Source organism: Phragmites australis, chromosome 9 (assembly GCF_958298935.1).
Source record: "Phragmites australis chromosome 9, lpPhrAust1.1, whole genome shotgun sequence".
Taxonomy (NCBI): Eukaryota; Viridiplantae; Streptophyta; class Magnoliopsida; order Poales; family Poaceae; genus Phragmites; species Phragmites australis.
Genome location: NC_084929.1, coordinates 29705701 through 29726076, shown reverse-complemented (window position 1 = coordinate 29726076; position 20376 = coordinate 29705701). Strand labels below are relative to the sequence as shown.

Below are 20376 nucleotides of genomic sequence, written 5' to 3'. Positions count from 1 at the left end.
TACTTGAGCTGCTCTCTCTACCTGCCGCCGCATTCATCTCCATTGTTAGGATAGCATTTGGCCCATTTTATTTTAAAAAAATTATTAATAAATCTTAAAGGCATGTTAAAAAAATAGAGATAGTGGGTTTAGTCCCATATTGTGAGTGAAGGTGGAGGGAGATTAACTTAAATGAAGTTGTGACATCCATCTCATTAGCATATATCGATGAGAGGACTAGAAGATCACATGCTCACGTTCGCTCGCTTTGTTGGTCTGACTGAGGCGCGAGCAAACGCATGTGGGTGTGGTGCCTCCATTTTGTATTTTTTTTCTTTTGTTGTGTGGGAAATAGTCAATGATAACCGGCGTGCACCGGTGATAGAGAGAGCATGTCTCGAAACTCGTTGTTATTGGGATCTTGTAATAGGAGAGGACAAATAAAGCTTTTGAGAAGCGCTCCGCAGGACCGTTCACAATCTACTTCTTGTTCGTCATCATCTTCTGTATCGTTATCACGGGGTCTTCTAAGTCTCTTGCTACCAATCGATGCATTCACTATAATTAATTTTTTTAATCATGTTTGTCATATTGAGTGGTATTTTGATGTTTCTATTATTGAGTATATTAGAGATATCTTTCGTTACATATATATCTAGTTTATACTCTTAATGTATAATAATATTGGTATATCAGTTTTTTTTTTATAATTTATCTAAAAATTAAATTAAATTTAAAAGTACGCTTCTATCCAACAATCAGGTCAACGCCTCTGCTTGTTCGATACGGTGCCTAATTATAGCGCTCCATGCCTCCCTGGAGAGATGTAATCTCGGGTCTAACGAAGCATTGGAATAACGCCGTCGAGATGTCGACACCGTAAACGCAGATGACCACATGATGCTATCGATGATAAGGTCGTGAACAGCAGCTAGCCTCACGTCGGTTTAGGTTGCTGAGAGACAAGAGACTTTCTTAATTTTTTAGCTTCAGTTTCCACCACGGAAATGCGCTGCACAGCGCTTCAGGTTAGTAGCGGTAGTGGGCTGCTGGCCCATCATGAGTAGACCGGTTAGGCGGACACAGCCTGACCTGGCCTGAAAAGCACAAACTGAAGGAGGCGGCGGTTTGGAGTTTTTTTATTTGTATATTGTCTAACATTAATATTTAAATAAATAGATTCACAATAAAAGAATTATAAAAATAAACGCCACCGCTCTTTCATAAGCGCTCTTTCATAAAACGGCTAGGACCTTAAGTAGTCAACCGTGGCAGAGTATCGGCGGTAGCGTGAACAGTGGCAGATACCTTAAGCAGTCAACTCTAACGTTTGGATGGGAGGGCCCGACTGAGGCAAGGGCAACACGGGTGGCAGGCCGCGTGGCTTGAAGTGGGATGGATTTTTTAATATTAGTAAAACTACATACTCATTTAAAAATATTGCAACTCTAACCTAACGTCATCTATCTAAAAGATGACAATAGGGTGTCACCTGTTGGCATGGCAGACCAACGTGGCAGATGCATGATGTGGCGTGGAAGATGTCACCCAACATCTTTCTAGGGTTTGCTTGATGCTGATTTTAGGGTTTTGTCGTGCTTATTTTTGTTTGTGGTAGAGTTAGCGTGTGTCCGTTGCTATTTGGTGTTTTCAAAGTATTTAAAAGTGCATGCACTATTTGATGTTTTTGAGATTTTTGATATATGGAATTATCGAAAAATGATGGTCGAATATGTCAATTTTAATCGAAGCTACAAAATACACGATGTCATATAGTACTAAAAATGAGGCATGGGAGAGGAGAGGTCAATACAACGTAGTTATATAGGAAAATATGTTATCCATCTAATGGGATAACACCTTTTCCAATTTTCAGTGGTCCTGAACACACGCAGACGCTCTTGTCGCCTGTTGGAAGGTCGATACCTTTAGTGTCGCTCATCCATTGGGCCATATGTCGCCATGGCAGCTAGGTCACCACCCATATTAAATTTGATCTTATTTGATCATTGTATTTACTAGATGTTATTTGTTGGATGAGCGATAATTTGTCATTATCCTTTTCACGGATCACGATAGATTAGAGTTGTAATTTTTTGAAAGGGATGTATGGTTGCAAATATTGAAAAGAAATATAAAAAAGTTGGAGACGACGTGAGAATTGGCGGGGCAGCGCGAAACGGTGAGCGGGCGTGCAACGGCGGCCTGGCCATACTCGAATCCAGATGCACGCGACCTAGCGCTCCGTGACATAACCCCGATGGCTTGCTCCCTGCAACGATGACCATAGCCGGACCGGAGAGCTAAAGGTATGTGACCTTAATTCCATTACTCATGTTAATCAAATACGATGTTGATCCTGGGTTAGATGGGTTGTCTGTGAGAGCTACTAGGGCCACCAAATTCTTCATGCTAATGTTCAGTTTTATGAGTGCTAGTACTCTAGTTGTTACAGAAAAATTACTATATTAATGTTCAAATTTGTGATCACTAGTCTAGGTCAACCGGTCACCACGAGCTTCAACAATCCGCCGCAACGCCCATCCACCGGTCTAGCCGTCTAGGTCACCGATCCGCCACGGAGCTTGCCGTCCACCGACCTGGTTGAAGAGCGCCGCCACCTCTGCCTTCGGTCGTCACTGCCGCCGCCGTTGTGGACTGCCAGCCCGCGGTGAGCAGACCAGCGTGACACCCTCCCTCTCCTCTCCCTCGTCTGGACCTAGCCCGAGTCTGCCTTAGGTAGTCATGAAAATCAGTTGCTACTTGTATTCCATCGCGCAGTATGTGACTTGCAGAATGTTGCTTGAAATCTGTGATTCTCATTTCTACTATATTGTATTCGATTGCTAGTTACCAGTTACAACTAACAAATGCAAAAATAAAAATGCAGTGCATAGAATCTTATTGTTATTTCTATTCTATTCTATTTTGATTGCAGTGCGTAGAATCTGATTATTAGACCATCTCCAGCAGCTACCTTAAATTTTCATTCTCAAAAACACTATTACAGCATCCCCTATCACTATTACAGCATCCCTTATTTTTTATCTCCAACAGCTACCCTATTTTCTACTTCCACTATTTTTTTCTCCCTCGGGCCCGCTAGCAGCCTCTGTGAACAGTACAGTCGCAGTGTTGCTACAGTACAGACGTTGTTTTCGTCCTTCAGCCCACTGACAGTCTCTGGCAACAGTGGGCTACAGCACTGCTACAGTGTTACGGGTGTTACAGCAGCTCCGCAGATTTGCAGTCCATTTTCTCTCTCCGCAGTATGCAGCAATACTGTGCGCACTGTAGCATCGGATACTGATTATGCTGAAGTTGCTACAGTACGTGAACCGTACCCCGCAAACACTGTACCAGCCGAATCTGCAAATTTACCTCCTCCTCTACTGAAGATGACCTTAATTACTAAGTCACAACTAACAAATGCAAAAATAAAAATGCAGTCACAAGTCACAACTACTATATTCTATTCTATTCGATTGCTAGTTACCAGTCACAACTAACAAATGCAGTGCATAGGATCTAATTGTTTTCTTAAATAATATATTTTAGTTTGGCCTGTCAGGCTCATGTTGCCCTGCAATCTTGGTTCAGTTGTACTCCATGAGAGTCTGTTTGAAGTGCACACTGTCTCGTGCATAATTTTGGACCATTTTTGATTCGTGGAAATGGCCTCACGGCACAAAGATTCGTGTCCTGGGTTGCTTAATGCTGCAATCAATTTTTTAAATACCCATATGAGTGTCTTGGGTTCTAGTTTAAATACCCACATGCTACAATCAATCTTGATGTCTGGTTAACTTGCTGCAATACCCATATGCCCTGAGCATATGCATTGGCCCTGTTCTGTATGTTTCATTTAATCCAACAGAACAGTGACTAGGTCTGTTTGACAGGCTATTCTGGCTTCGTCATCATGGGACAAAACTGTATGAAGAGAAGCATCCATTCAGAAATCAGAGCAATCTATGTATGAAACAAGGCGTTAGTTGTGATAATTTATTGATGTAGCTAAAATTGATGTAAATTTGGTAAACAAAAAAGATATGAATAGGATGCTGCTGTGTCTTTGAATCTTCCATGCATTCTCAATTTATTTATGTACAAAATCTGTGATAGTTATTTTTATGTAGCTAATTTTGTGATGTTTAGCATTTAGCTAATTTGTGATAATTCATTTTCCTATTATTACGTTAGTTTTAATGGATCACAGGTCCACAGTATCCGTTTTTCATTTTTTTTTTATACATAACAAAAACTTTGCTTGACTTGCCTTGTTCCTGACTTTCTGTTCAACAGACTCACAATGCACATATTATAATGGGCTTGAGAATGGGTTGGAGAATGGATTGAGCCTGTTTGAGATTTGGGTTGGGTGAGAAAACTTGGTGGGTTGGTTTGGGTTGGGTTGGCAGAGCTGTTCTTTGGGTTGGGTGGGGTTGGGTTTCATGAGATGTATTGTATTGATTGGGTTGGGTTTGGGTCAGATTTCATCCCACTAGCAGGCCTAACTGTATGGTGCAGCTGCAAATATTTTGGAATGTTTGTCATGCTGTTAAGGTACTAATGAGCTTGTTTCAGTATCAGATACCAGCTTAAAGGCTCAATGTCGACTACCTCTGATCAGAAGAAACGCACCTTAGAAGCCCTTGAGCAACGGTATGCTGCTGCAAAAGATAAGAAACTGCAAGATGAACAGCTTAAGTGGCATAAGAAGAACAACGTTAATACCCCTAAGCCCAAGTTTGATGCGCCAAGTAAAGGCAAAGCTTCTGAGTTCACTCCTTGTCGTACATCTGCCCAGCTCCCTCCAACCAAAGGTTTATTTTTGTCTATTATTCTTTCCGTGCAATGATGCAAGGTTTTCTCATCTCACCAATTTCTATTATGCTACTTCTGCTTCTCAGGTGTAGCATTTTCCAGTTCCAGTCGTCAACAAAAACCTTCTGCATCCTCAGGTAACTTCTCTCCCTCTCTCTGTGTGTGCACGTACGTGGCTGTTTAACAAATACTTTTTAACTCCGTAGGTGAAGAAAGCAACCCTGTATCCGCTGAACTTTCATGTGCCCTTCACGACAATTTGTTCCAAGATGACATTTCGGTAAATATTTTTGTGTTATGGGTTGCGGGTCTCAAATTTATCGTTATGTATGATGAAACGACCTCTAATATTTTCTGCGGCGAACTTTGGTGTAGGAATTGGATAGCTAAGAGGTTGTTCACAGTGTTATATATGACATAATTCAGAAATGTAGGGATGCTGGGAAAATTACCAAGGGAGCCAAAAAGTTGAAGCTGGAAAAAGGGATCCTTTTGGATAAATAACTATGTTCAGAGGGGTCCTAGATTAGTGGACGCCCAAGCGAGATCTTTGTTGATTTACTCGAAGTGATAAAAAAGGCACATGTCTCTGAAGCAACATAAGAAATGCGGTTCGTTTGATTTAGATGGTACATTCCACAAGTAAGTCTTGTTTGGGAGTTGTGCATAGATTGACCCCTCACCACCAAAATATCATGATCTCTTTTGGTTTCTTTTTAATGACATGAATGAAAATAAACAGAGTTCCTTAAGAGTAATGATTAAACTACAGTTTATATCCTTGCTCAAATCTCCACACGATACCTTATTACCTTTGAAGTCCACACAATTTTTAACTGTCATTCTTGCTTGCAGGTTTGACCTTTATAAGACAATGCATGAAATGTGGAAAGAGTATAGCAGAGAGCTTAATAAAATAACCCCATACGATTCCACATTATCCTTCTGTCTGTTATTTCGAACCTCTTTTCTGTCTTTTCGTTCTTTACATTTTCCCGGGGAAAATAAAAGCCCTGTGTGACATTCTTCAACTTCAACAAATAAAAGGCACTCGGGGGAAGTTTGGTTCTAGCCCCTAGGAAGCCAAGCCAAAATCTGTCCATACTAATGAGGTTATATCAAAATTTGGCCATATCAAGTAGTGTTTAGTTTGAGATTAAGCTAAAATTTTGGTCGGTCAAAAATCGGAGTGGCTATTTTGGGCACCAAAATCTTGCCTAACTTTGTTATAGAAAAAATTTAGCCTGTCAAAATTTTCAGGACACGGCCAAATTTTGGCTTTTAACCAAATAAAAGCCAAATTTTTTAGACGTGGCTAAATTTTAGCTTAGCTTCAGAACCAAACAATCCATCAGTCTCTGAATGTTCCGCTGCTATTGTTCTCCTCGCCTTAAACTCTATTGGTTTTAGATAGAATTCTATAGCTGTTAGGTTGAATTGTACAACTTCGAGGGATTTTAAATGCAGGATGGGTGTTCTGTGCTAAATTATTAGAATTATACTAATATCCTCAAGCTTTATACACTAATGTGCACTTTAAAATGTCATCAAAATTGAGCCCACTAAAAAATCCTAACAGCTCCTAGAACAGAAACTTATTGACTGTAGGGACTAAAGTCACCAAATCATTTGGTATCATTGAAGACAGTTGAGTGCGAGAGTATTGATGATACTAAGCATTGTTATGAAAGGTTAACAAATTTGAAGAGCTGAACAATTAAAATCAAGAAACGCAATAATGAGCCTGAGGGCCAAAACAAGCACAATCAGAGTAGGGGATCAACTAAGTATTTTTGAAAAATTGGGCCTAACCCTGTCATTATGCCTTTTCTATACCTTATATGAGCTATTTATGTGCCCTGTCCTCTCCACAGGAAAAAGCAATTGTCAGAAAACCTCTTTTCAGCAGATCTTCATGGGGCCCTTCTAATAGGCGATTGATATACTTGAAGTAGTTGAACGCTGGATTGTTTTATTTTTTAACTTTCTTTTAATTTGGCCATGTTTTATATGGCTTTGTGGCATCCAGTGGCCGAATGCAAAGCAGCTTCATATAAAGGTGTAAGTGGCATCATGATTCGGGATACTGCAGAGACTTTTGGAATTACATCAGAGGACAATCGCTTCCGATGTACTTTTCTTTTTCTTCCTGATGCTGTATTTTGTATTACTTGTATAACCTCTATTTTATTTTGCGTAACAAAATGGATCGTAGAGTCACTGATCAGCTTTTGTTTTCTATTGCTAACTTCCGTTTACCATAAATACTGCTAAATCATTCTTCTGTAGCTCTTCCTCCATAGGATACTCGTTGAGTTGTCAAAATAACATAAAAGTTACAGTAGAGGTGCTACGTTATGGAACAATACTTTTATTTTTTGAAGGAAGAAAGACCTCAGCTTATATCCAAAGTTAGCAGAACCCCGTTAAAGTAACAGAAGAACAAGAGAAACATAAAAACTGGGGATACTAGTTCCACAATATTAATACACGTAATAAGGGACAAGTGAAGTTCGGATCACACAACTATTCTGAAGCAGAGCTCTATAGCTCGAAAACATCAGATACCAGCTCCTCAATTGAAAAGAACTCGCACATCCATCCTCTGATCTTCGAGATGGCGTAATCCACCATGAGCTTGTCATTTTATCTGATGAGAATGCTCTAACTCTGCATGAATGACATAACAAAGTATAAGACTTCAAGTGGTTTGTTTGAAAACTTCATTTCGATCGTCATTTTGTTCCTAGATCGTCAGATAGCACAAGCAAGTCCTGCAAAAAAGAATAAGCTCAACAATTGAGAAATTTTGAGAACCCCTAGGAGCCAACTTGCCCCACCGAGCAAGGGAAGTTGTTTCATCCAAAAAAATTTCGCACAACACTCAAGACACACTGAGCAATCACACAACCAAAAAAGATGTGATCAACAATCTCTAGTTTACCACATGAAGTGCACCTCTCACTTCTTTTTCACCCTCTTTTCTTAAGAGACATGGCAACAAGGAGTTTGTTGTGTGACATTTGCCATAAGAAAATTTTAATTCTAAGGGGAAGTTTACTTCTCCAGATAACCTGAGCCCTCTGTTAGAGACATCCTCAAAGGTGAGAAATCTATACAGAGACTTAGTGGTAAATCTCTTTGATTTATCTAGCACCCAAAGGACTTCATCCTCTTCCTTATTGAGGTTAACCTGCTATAATTTGTTCAAAAGCTCTTCCCACTGAGTAATGTCTCTCCCAATAAAACTTCTATTAAACTGAATTTCCCAGTTTCTATTGTCCCAATAATCAGCAACTAGAGCTTTTTGATGAGCACAGAGATAGAAGAGATCAGGGTATTGGGTTTTCAAAAGGGTATCTCCAAGCTAGACATCATCCTAGAAGGATACATTCCTACCATTATTAACACTGTATATAGGCCTCTATTTGAAAAGATGTTTGACTTTACGAAGCTCTTGCCAAAATTGGAAAGTGCCCTTGTGATTGGAAGTGAAGAAATTCTCATCTGGCATGTATTTTTCTTTGAGGAGCTAGCACCAAGTACCTTGAGATCCTGAACAGATTTTCCCCAATCCATTTGGTGAACAAATAGTCGTTCATGATCGTGGTGTTCAGGATACCCATACCTCCATGGTCTTTTGGCCGGCAAATGGCCTCCCATTTGGCCATGTGGTATTTGTTCCCATTTTCAGCCCCCCTCTAGAAGAACCTTGATCTAATAGTGTTCATCCTGCTGTGAGAACCAGTAGGAAGGTGATAAAAGCCCATTGTATACATAGGGAGGATGGTGAGACAAGAATTAGTTAGAGTCAATTTTCCCCCTGAGATCAAGTTTTTGCTTTTCCAAGGATATAGTCTATTGGCCATTTTGGTGGGAATCCCAGAATGAGCAGCTAGCCCTAGCTTATGATTAGAAATGGGAATGCCTAGATACTTCAAAGGAAGTTGACCCAATTGACATTCAACATATTGGCCACTCTTTTTTTATCCCCTTGATCCATTCCAAAAGAAAAAAAATTCACTCTTGTGGAAGTTGATCTTTAGACCAAATAACCACTCAAAATAGTATAGGATGATTTTAAGGTTGAGGATTGAGCTATCAAATCCATCAACAATTAAAATGATTTCATCTACATATTGTATATGGGTGATCCCCGCAGGCAGCAAGTGCTCAACCACTCCATGAATGAGCCCCTTGCTTTTTGCCTTAACCATCAAGGCATTAAGAGCATCTGCTGCAATATTAAAGAGAGCAGGAGACAAGGAATCCCTTTGTCTCAAACCTTGGAAGGTCCTGAATTATGGGCCTCTCTAACCATTAATGTTTATTCACACTTTGGCCCCCTTGACAGATTGCATGACCCATTGAGTCCATAAGGGAGGAAAGCCTTTTCCAATCATAACTTCCTCTAAGAAAGCCCACATCACCTTATCATATGTTCGGTCCAATAACCTCCTTGGCTACTGTGGTTAGCCTGTTGTTGAGAACTTTAGTGAAGCTCCTATAGTCTACATTCAAGAGACATATGGGTCTATACTGTTTGATGTTGTTGGCCTCCTTGACCTTAGGGATTAAGGTGATGACTCTATAATTAAGTCTCTTTAAATCCAACCTATCTGCATGGAGGTCATTGAACATCTCAAAGATATCCTCTTTCATCCACTGCCAAAAGACTTTGAAAAAGGTGAAACTGAAACCATTTGGTCTAGGAGCAGAGTCACCTTTCATTCCTTTAAAAGTCATCTCAATCTCCTGACAAGAGAAAGGTTGGATCAGAGCATTGCTATTATCCTTTGATAGCCTGCTTTGATCATTCCAAAAGAATTATGATAACCTTAATCCTCATTGGAACTTGCCCCAAAAAGTTGCTTATAGATCTCATAAACATGTTACATGATCTGATCCTGAGTACTTATCTGACCACGATTAGTCTCAAAGGAAAGGATTAGGTTCTTTCTTCTCCTCCTATTGGCAAGCAAGTAGAAGAATATGGTGTTAGAGTCCCCTTCTCTGATCAAAGTGTTCCCATAGTGCTATTTCCAAAAGATTTCCTGCATGGCAAGGATTTTTTCTAGACTCCTTTCCATATGTAACCGGGTATCCCACTCTTAAGTGTTTAAACCTTCAGGCTCTGCCTTTGCATCCAAAACAGACAACTAGCCTAGGATTTCATTCTTAGTTTTCCTCTGTTCTCCCATCTGTTGCCTATACCAACCCCTCAAGAATTATCTAATATCACAAAGGCTTCCATGCCAATTATTCATAGAATATCCATTTGTAGGTCTACTTGCCTTTTTCTTTTCCCACCTGTCACCAACAAGTTGCTTAAAATTGTCATGAAGTAGTCATTGTTTCTCAAATGTGAAGTATTTTTGTCTCTGACAGCTAGCTTCTCCAGAATATAAACAGATAGGATTATGGTCTGAGCCCACCCTTGGCAGGCTCCTTGCATGACAAAGAGGGAAGTGTTGTTCCCAATCACTAGATATGAGAAACCTGTCTAGATAGACTAATATAGGGTCTGGTCTTCTATTTGTCCAAGTGAATTTAAGGTCTACTCTCTTCACTTCTCTTAACTAGAATTTACCAACAAAGCCATTGAAGAGATCCTTCTGCCTCTTGTCAATGTTATCGTTATTCTTATCATTAGCATTTTTAATTAGGTTAAAGTCACCTCCCACCACCAGAGGCAGTGATAACTTTTCACAAATATCCTCAAGTTCTTGGATGAAATCATTGGATAAGCTATGGTCTGTTGGTCCATATACAATGATCAGTTTCCATCCCAAATTAGATAGTCTCATCCTTACTATGACTTTAATACAAAAATGGAATATCTCACAATTCTCTAGCTCCAGCAAATCCTCTTTAACACCAACCAAAATCCCCCCAGATTGACCCTAGGTAGAGAACACAGCCCAGGCAAAAGTTTCATTCCTAGTAATCTCCCTAAGATCCTTAGCTGTGAAATCCTTCTTCACAGTTTCTTGATACCAATGATATCACACTTTTATTGGAAAATATAGTCTTTGATTTGTTTTCTCCTAATTGCTTTCACAAGCTCTCTGACATTCCAAAGTAAAATTTTCATTTTTTTTTCTTGGGGTGGTTGTCTCTCCTCTTTCCAGTCAGAGGACCACTCACTACTATAGAAACTATTTTCAAAGACGATTCGTAATTCATTTTCATAGATGTTTAGCGCACCCACTTGTGACCGAAGGCCTGTGGATTTCCACAGGCACAAAATAGACCGCCTGTGGAAATCTATTTTTTCACAGACATGGAAATGAACTGATTTCTACAGACAGTTGACATAAGAAACCACCTATGAAAATACTTCTGTGAACCACCTATGATAATAGAGTCTATTTTCTGTCTAAATAGAGTCTATTATTACAGACGGTTCACATAAGGAACCGCATGTGAAAATACTTCATTTCCTCTGACGGTTCCTTATGTTAACCGTTTGTAGAAATAGAGCTATTTTCATAGACGGTTCATATAAACAACAACATATGAAAATAAAACCTAGGTATCTCAAAAAATAGCTTTTGTAGTAGTGACTTGTTGTGGCCCGATATACTTTCATAGATGTAGATTTAATATCTTTGGCTGAGTTATCAATGACCACAATGGTCAAATCCTGCTCTAAATTATGTTCCATGGAACCTCTTTTTCACTTTATCCTGAATTTGAAATTTTCATGATCGGAACTTCAAGCAGCCAGGATTTTTCATCTTGTTACTCAAACACGTCGAATGTTATAGTCAAATAACCCATCTGGCAGATTCAGAGGCTGTTTGTCATTGATATCTCTTGCATGAAGACGTGGTTCTGTTATACTGACTGCAGACTTGCTAAGTAACGTAACTTGGAACTTGCAGTTGTACCAAAAGCTGGTTCGGTTTTCATCCTCCAAGCTGACTGCTGGAAGGTTACACTGATCGGCGACAAACTCTCGCCCAAGGAGAAGTGGAAGGAGGACCAACTTCATCAGCGTGCGCAGTCACTGATCAGATTGTTCCCAATCTGTTGCATGTTTCAAAAAATTTGAAGGAGGGATGCACAGTTTTTTCCCCTTTCCTTTTAGCTCTTGTGGCTTAAGTTCGATCGCAATCTATCTCCCTGACGCTTCACTATTTCCTATTACTCAACCTTGTAACATTATTTATTTTTTATTTGCGAGGAACTCAACCTTGTAACATGGCTGTGAACCTGTGACTGATCGACAACAATTGTAACATGGCTGTGAACCTGTGACTGCCTCGAAGGGTGACCTCTTGTCTGGTTTCAGGTGTATGGCCGTGAGCCAGGAGCCCAGGAGTAGTAGTTAATTAGCTATGCATTATGGTTACGCTCGGTCCTCGGAAGTTCTTGACTCCTCCCAACCATATTTCTTTCATTTTGTTTCCTTCCCGCTTCTCTTCTCCGTTCCTATTCTATTTATTTCCTCTCATCTTCAACAGCTTCCCTTCAAGGGGAATCACGAAGAGAAAGGAGAGAGAATCCCGTCCTGAAGAAAATGATCCTGAGAATCCCGTCGTAAAGAGAACCGTGAAGGAAAACCGTTGGAACGCTGAAGGGAACAGGAATCCCTTCACGATGAGAATCTCCCCCGCGAAGAGAAGCCATTGGGTTCGGTCTTTGGCCGCGCCACAATGATTGCATGAGTAATATAGCCTGGGTGAATGGGCGTTCTGAGAACTTCTCTGGGTTTTACTGCACCAAGAATTAGAACTGAATAGCCATCTTGTATTACTAGTCTGATATATAACGGGCTGATTAGATAAAATCAAATCTGCCAATAAAACAACCGATTAGATCAGCTCTTTTTTTATCAGTAGATCAACTCAAATTTTCACTAAAAACTCAATTTTTCAAATGTAACAGCTCATTATGTCAACTCAAAATTGACCCTTAAGAACTAATCTCCTCTGGCCTTAACGTTCAGAAATCAGAACTCAACTTAGAGCATGTACAATGAAATGTTTAGAGTAGATGCTTATGGAAATCAGGTTTTTTTTTCTCAAGTGCACTGGCAGAGGTGTTTAAGTGAAAAGCAAAGTGTTTACTTAAGCATCGCTATTTATATTAGTGCTAACAAAATAGTTAACTATGTTTAAGCATATGTAGTCACATATGACTACATATAATTTTTATATAGGTATTTAACACTAATTTTGCTTAATCACATAGGACCCTTTGAGATCGTACCAGTGCCAACAAACTTAAGGTCTATTTGCTTGGGCTTCTGCTTCTGATAGGATTGCTGAAAAGTGATTTCTGAGGAAATAAACAAGAAGTTGAGAAGCCATTACGCGAAAAATGTCATAAGTGACGGATGATAATCATCATGGTTGACGGGTCCGTAACCCGTCACCCGAACGTTTTACTGATGACTAGTCATAAGTGACGGGTAAGTGTGAGATCATGTGATGAAAAATTGGTTGATTGATGAAATTAGCAAAGCAAAGTGATTTAGCATAATGACATTTGGTTGATGTTCATGAGTTGCTAAGATGTTAGAGTGTTGGTTTTGCTTGGAGTTTACGTAGTGTTGCGTGAACTGATCTTGAGTCAAGTTGGAAAGGACTTGTGCTCATACTCGATTGGTGTTTGATTCATGTGCAGGTGTTGCTCGAAAGCCAACGTGGTCGATGACGGATCGACGAACTAAGTTCAGGGAGGAACTAAGGTTCGGCGACTAGGTTCGGGAGGAACTGATGTCGTGGTGATCGAGGATGTCATACGAGATGTTCGAGCTGAGAAAACAATGCATATGGAGATAAGGCTTCGCGATGGATGCAGGAGGCGATCTAATCGTGAGATGATGTGAAGACTAATTCGTGTTCAAGTCGAAGCAGGCACTAGAGAGTCGAGTGGTGGCTGGACTTGAGACAAGAGTTAGTGTCAGAGACGGATCCTGAGTTGGTTACGTATATGCATATATGCATGGGAGATGTGCATGCATGATTACGTAAGAGTTGTAAGCTAATTAGCTTAATTAGTAGAAGTTGTTTGTCCTATTATGATTAGAGGAGGATAGAGACCAGATTGAATACGACAGGGAATTATCATTTGATTCGGTCACGTTTGTGCGTGTGGCTACCCTATAAATAGAGATGTCTGTTGTATTGGGTTGGTAAGCGCAGAATATTGCAGCATAATACAGTAGAGAGATAGAGAAACTCGAGAGAGAGCTGTTTTAGGATTTCATATAAATCCTTATTGGATGCTTTGGAGAGGCATCTTGTAAATTCATTTATGCAATAAAAATCAAGTTTCGTAAGTTGATGAGTTGCTGATTCAGAATTTTCTCTATGTTCTATATTCTATATGCTCGGTTTGGGTTTTCAATTAATTTTATGTTTCTATGAAGTTTTATCTTGGTTTAATACATCCAAAACCTTACTAGAATATCTAGTGTTTGATCTGAGAAAATTTCGAGTGGGTTTAGTTTGATCTCGAGTAGCTTTTTGTCAACTCGACTAGGTTCTAATACACTCGATTCTGGTTAAAATAATCTGCTTCGACCAGGCATAATTCTTGATCCACATATCCAATTTACTTGATTCTTATGGGGTTAGTTTTGTATTTGAATCTAGTTTCTGCTGACCAAAATTGAGAGCAATCCGACCACCAGATCTTTCTCTACATCTTTTTTACTAGAACTTGTGCAATCTGTTTCGAGTGGAATATCGAGTATAAATCGAGTTTCAATTTGTGTGAGTTAATCTTTGAATTTGGTTTCCGCAATCATTCACCCCGATCCTACAATTGGTACCAGAGCCTTAATCCTTTCTAATTGATCTTAATAAGTAATTAGAAACATGGCTTCAAATAGGTATTCCATAAAATCTTGTATTTTTAATGGAGTTGATTTTCAGTTCTGGAAGGCGAAGATGGATGCCTACATTCAAGCACATGACTTTGCACATTGGGAAAAAGTCTACGAGCCATATGTGGTCCCTGAGAATAATCAAGTGACGGCACAGAACATGCCTCATGTCTCACCCCCCTTTGATTGAGTATTTTACGCATATTCGATCCTACAATAAAGACCCATCACCAATGAGAAAATTAGTGATAGGTCACAACTTGACCTGTTACTAATGAAGGTTACAAGTGATGAGTCACAGTTATGACCCATCACTTATGACTGATGAACGTTTTTCATGTTTTTCGGACACAAAAAAAGTCAAAAAATATTTTATCACCCAAGCAATCCCAACGCATGGGCCATCACAACTCGCCTGCCACATGTCACATGCTATTTTTCATACTATTTTAAACTCTGCGTTCCGTAGGAATTGAACTCGCGACCTCCGTTCGCGTGCATTGCCCCTTACCACCACATCATCGCGTATGTTCTGAAGGAATCTGAATATTTTATCTTTTTAACATTTTTTGTCGAACGTCATAAGTGACAGGTCGTAACCGTGACCCACCACTTACAACTGCTTTTTTGCTAAATTGTAATTTGATAGATGACCCGGAGTGACCTTCGTTAAAATAGACATAACTTTTGCATACAGACTCCGATTTTAACTTTTTTTTGACTCTACAGATATCTACAGAAAAAGTTACATCCATTTCTTCCGGACATTGTTGGGTTAGACGAATTTTTCGAGGCAAAAAATGGTCTGGAGGATTGAGTTCTCGCCCCTCCTGAAGTTTCTGTACTATTTTCGGAACACGTGTTTGTATTCATAGCCGTTACCCTTTACATCAAACTTGAGGAAAAATGTACATTGGTTCATATTCTAATGTTATTGAGGTGAGAAAAAACAAGAGAAAGTTAAAATTAAAATAAAAAATTATAGCATCATGCTATGTATATATTTACAATATAATAAAAAATTGTGATAAAAAATTGGTTGACTAATCCATCTAATGATTGATTAATTAAAATTCTTTCACATGCTCTGTTTCATCAAACTGGTCATTAGTGACGGGTCACAACTTGACCCGTCACTAATGACTCTTTAGAATAACTCATCACTGATGAGTTAATTATTAATGACGGATCACAACTTGATCCGTCACTTATGACTAGCCAAGATTGACCCCTCACTTATGATTAGTAATAAGTGACGGGTCACAACCGTTCTTCTAGAACGCTCAAGTTCGTCATGCCAGCAAGACACCATTGAGTGATGTCACCCCGGATTAGAGCCACCAGGGAATCGAGGGAGACACGTATTTTGTTGAAGATGATACTGTTCCTTGATAGCTAGAGCCTCCAACAAACTAGAAGAGTCAAGGAGTCAAGTCCTTTTTTGAAATTGTTGTCCACCCTCACCTGAATATTGATCCACCAATCAAGAACCGAGGTGCTTGCCTGTGGTGTATGAACGCCGAGCACTCGCCACCTTGCCTGACATGCAAAGCTGCAGTGTAGAAGTAGATGGTCTGTTGTTTCCGGCAGCTGAGAGCAGTGGGAGCACGAGTATTCATCTTGGAGGCCATGCTGCCACCTTCTATCTGCTGTCCAAAGTCTACCATGGAGCGCAAGCCAACTGAAGAATCTGACTTTAGAAGGTGCCCAAGTCCTCCACATGAGGTTGGCTCCCCCGAACTAGAGGCAACCTTCAAACATGATGTTGTAAGCTGAGCATGTAGAGTATTGATTGGTAGAGGTCCATTTCCAAACAACTCGATCATCATCAGGACACAGGATGACTGTTTGAGTTGATCCTAGAGCAGCAAGTATTGACATAAAGTTGCAATTGATAAGGTGCCAGAAATGTCCCGAATCCATTTTCGGTTGTTGATTGCATCATGCATTGTTCTAGTCCGAGTGACCGATTGAGCAACACAACCGAAAAGCTAAGGGGCTAAGGATATGATAGAACGGCCCCCCAACCAAGCATCTATCCAAAACAATGTCAGATTGCCCCGACCTGAAAAATAGGTCAAGGCATCAAAGAGTTGGACAACATCTTTCCCATGGGACAATGGCAGAGTGACCCAGGGTTTAGATGGCTAGTAGCGTTGCCACCAAAGCCAGTGCAATCGTAGAGCCACACCTACCAGATGGAGGTCTTGAATTCCCAAGCCACCATATTCAATTGGTTGGCACACAGCAGACCAAGCAAGGGAGGAGCATCCGTCAAACATTGCCTTATCACTAGCCCAAAGAAAAGCTTTCCTTAATTTGTCGATTTCCTTGATCACCCATGGAGGTACTGCAGTAGCGATGAGCAATTGAATGGGGGTGGAAGATAAAACCGACTTGACAAGAGTGGCCCTTCCCAGTTTAGAGATAATCCTAGCCTGCCAATGAGGAAGCTTAGAGGCAACTTTGTCCACAATCGGCTGGAGATGAGTTTTGCGAAGCTGGCCAGTAGTGAGAGGGATTCCCAAGTATTGGATGGGGAATGAAGACATGCTACAAGGGAGATTGTCCTGGATCACAACCTTGTCATCTTTGAAGCAGCTGATTGGAACCGCCGCGCATTTGAGAAGGTTAGTTTTCAGACCAGAAGCTGCCCCGAAGAAGTGAATAATGGCCAAGTGCGCTTAGATGTCTCGTGGGGTTGGCGACAAGAAGAGGACCGCGTTGTTCGCGTAGTGGGAGTAGCGGTGCAAGATCACGCCATGCCCCATGGTGTTAAGGACACCGACCTCACTAGCCTTGGAGAGTAAGCGGGCTAAAATGTCCATCACAAGCACAAAGAGAAACGGGGATAGGGAGTCACCCTGCCTCAATCCCCTGGCTTGATGCAATGTCGGTCCAGGATCGTTATTGAGGAGTATCCGAGTAGAAGATTACCCAAGGATACCCTTGACCCAACTGCACCATCGGGGACCAAACCCCCAAGCCCAAAGGACTTCAAAGAGGAAAACCCAGTTCATGGAGTTGAACGCTTTGGAAATGTCCAGTTTGAACATGATGTTAGGTCGTTTGGTTCTCTTCAACAACCTAGTAGTGGAATGCACCAATTTGAAGTTGTTGTGGCTTGATCATCTAGCGATAAAAGCACTCTGGTTGCCCGTGATCAGAGAGGACAGCCACGATGCGAGCCAAAGGGCCATCACCTTTGTGATGATCTTACCGATGATGTGAATGAGGCTTATTGGCCTGTAATCGGAAGGTGAAGATGCCTCCAGCTTCTTTGGCAGCAAGGTGATGAGGGCGTTGTTTAGGTGATCAAACCCCCTTCTGTCACCCAAGCTAAAAGCACAAATGGCCAAAGTAACGTCTTTGCAAATGACCGGCCAAGCTGCGTGATAAAACTCCACTGTGAACCCATCCGGACCCGGGGACTTGTTGAGAGGCAAGCGCATAATGGCGTTTAGAATCTCCGCCTCACTGAAAGGGCAGTCCAACACCTGTAAATCCAATGGCGAGACGTTGATCGCATGGAGATCGATGAAAAACTCTCTGGCCAAGGAAATACCCAACATAGAGGAGAAATGGTTGAACATTGCTTGCTCCATTTCCGGCTGAGAGGTGACAGAGCCTTCATCCATTGAGCGAGAAACAATGGTGTTCTTGTGCATGCGAAAGTTGGCAAAGGAATGAAAAGCCTCGTGCTAGTGTCGCCATCCCGTAGCGAGGCCACCCTGGATCTGCACCGAGCGATCGTGCTCTCGAGGGAAGCCAATCCAAGGCACAAAAACTTTAAGTGCTTACACAGCCTTGATTCACCAGGTGTGAAGGTCTGTCCATCCTGGGTTGTATCAAGGTAGAGGATGACCTCGCGCACAATAAGCAGCTACTCTCTAATGTTCCCAATGCTCTTGCTGCTCCAACGTTGCAGCTCTTTAGCAGTGCACTGACGCAACAAGTCTAGTCGGTGGAGGGGGGGGGGTAACGTTTCCTTTGCCAGTGTCAGCTTCCAAGCGTACTGCACAACAGCGAGGAAGTCGGGCATCTTGGCCCAGAAGGACTCGAAGTGAAAATGCCGCCGCCTCGCAGTGAACGTCGAATCAGAGAGCAACAAAGGGCAATGATCCGAGTATTGTGAAGACAACGCCTGCAAGAAGGAGTTTGGGAACAAAGCGTCCCAACCAGAGATCAAAGCACTGTTGAATCTCACAAGAGTGAGGGAAGCACGCTCGTTGGACCATGTGTAGCGTCTTCTGAATAGATGTAGGTCTTTGAGCTCTAAACTGTTAATGAACCTGCGGAATCTAGAGATGGACTGCAAGTTGAGCCAGTCGTTATTCTTATCAGCGACTGAGCAAACCATGTTGAAGTCGCCAATTACCAGCCAAGGGCCTGGTGACAGCGCACTAACATTAGTGAGTTCGGCAAGGAAATCATCTTTCAACCCCTCATCTGTTGGTCCGTACACAGCGGTCAAGTGATAGGACCCCTCCAAAGAACAAACCTGTAAGGTGACCGAGAACTGGAGCACACAGATGGCATTGAGTGACAGTGGTTGGCTACAGGCCACGAGGACCCCACCCCTAGTGTCCGAAGATGGCAAGAAGGAGTATTTGGAGAATCCAGGGCCGCAAATTTCATTAACTAGGAATGTGTTGATTACATAAAGCTTCGTCTCAAGAAGGACAACAACAAAAGGACTGTGGTCAGTGATCATCATTTTGACAACGTCCCAATGGGCTTTCCAGTTTAGGCCACGGACATTCCAACTTAATATGTTACAGCTTTCCATTGTAGGCACGAACAACGGATGGCGGCACCCTAACAATCAGTGCACACTGCTGTAGAGTCCGCGGTAATGGCCTCCGGGTCCTGGCCCAGGAATAGCTTCAGAATGGCCCAGAGACGCTGCTCGGACAATGGGCGTTGGAATAGCTGTATATAAGCCTGATGGAGCTGCGGTGAGATGCTTTTGTTCTCTTTGACAAGTCCGAGTCGGTGCATGAGCAGTAGTTCACCGCGTTTAGAAGGTCGCACAGTCGAGAGGCTTAGCTGCGCTGCGAGTCGCTTACTTCTTCTCGGAGGCTGATCGGAGGCCATTAGTGTGTTCCTGCGATGAAGCGTGACCAAGGGCGTGGGGATCTCCCTGGACAACCCCTATAGAAAAGACATCACTTTCGATTTGACCATAGAGTGCGTGTGCACTCCCATAGAAATTGAGTTATTCTGATGGTTGGCATTAACATCCTGTGGCTGTGTCACGGGATTCCTGTTGGCCGTCTAACAATTGGCGTGACCATGCCCTAGCCTTGTTCTAGAGCCGTGACTGGCAGAGCATGTGGATGGTCTACATGCATGGTGCACAGTGCACGGGTTAGCAAATTCGTGCCCTCTGGGACATGTGCTAGCAGAGTCGCGGCTTGCGAGGGGCTTTCTATGAGGTGAATGGCCCACGACAGAAGGAGCCAATGTCTCCCACCTTGAGGGGCTAGCGCGAATACAACCACAACGCAGGCACCGCAAATAAACAAGTGTGATGGGGCGAGGTGTCACGGTCCGCCAAAGAACATGGGCAACCGCCTGGCCACAGAAAAGGAGTTCCTCAATCATAGGGTCGTGACACCTATACTGTAGGGCGTCATGGGCGTACAGAGATAGGACCATAGGGTCCAGCGCCCCAGAGTGTGACGTGAGGAGAGTTGACTTCGCGCGACCTGTGTTCACGGGCCGCA

General features: G+C 41.8%; 1 long non-coding RNA gene and 1 pseudogene across 1 annotated transcript; both read left to right on the top strand.

Annotated features, from left to right (window-relative positions):
- Positions 1–2526: 2526 nt before the first annotated feature.
- On the top strand, positions 2527–4136 carry LOC133929576 (uncharacterized). The gene is made up of 2 exons (XR_009911629.1): positions 2527–2650; positions 3882–4136. It is a non-coding gene; the product is annotated as an uncharacterized LOC133929576 (long non-coding RNA).
- A 427-nt stretch (positions 4137–4563) lies between these two features.
- Positions 4564–18608, top strand: LOC133928132 (ribonuclease MRP protein subunit POP4-like; annotated as a pseudogene).
- The last annotated feature ends 1768 nt before the right edge of the window (positions 18609–20376 follow it).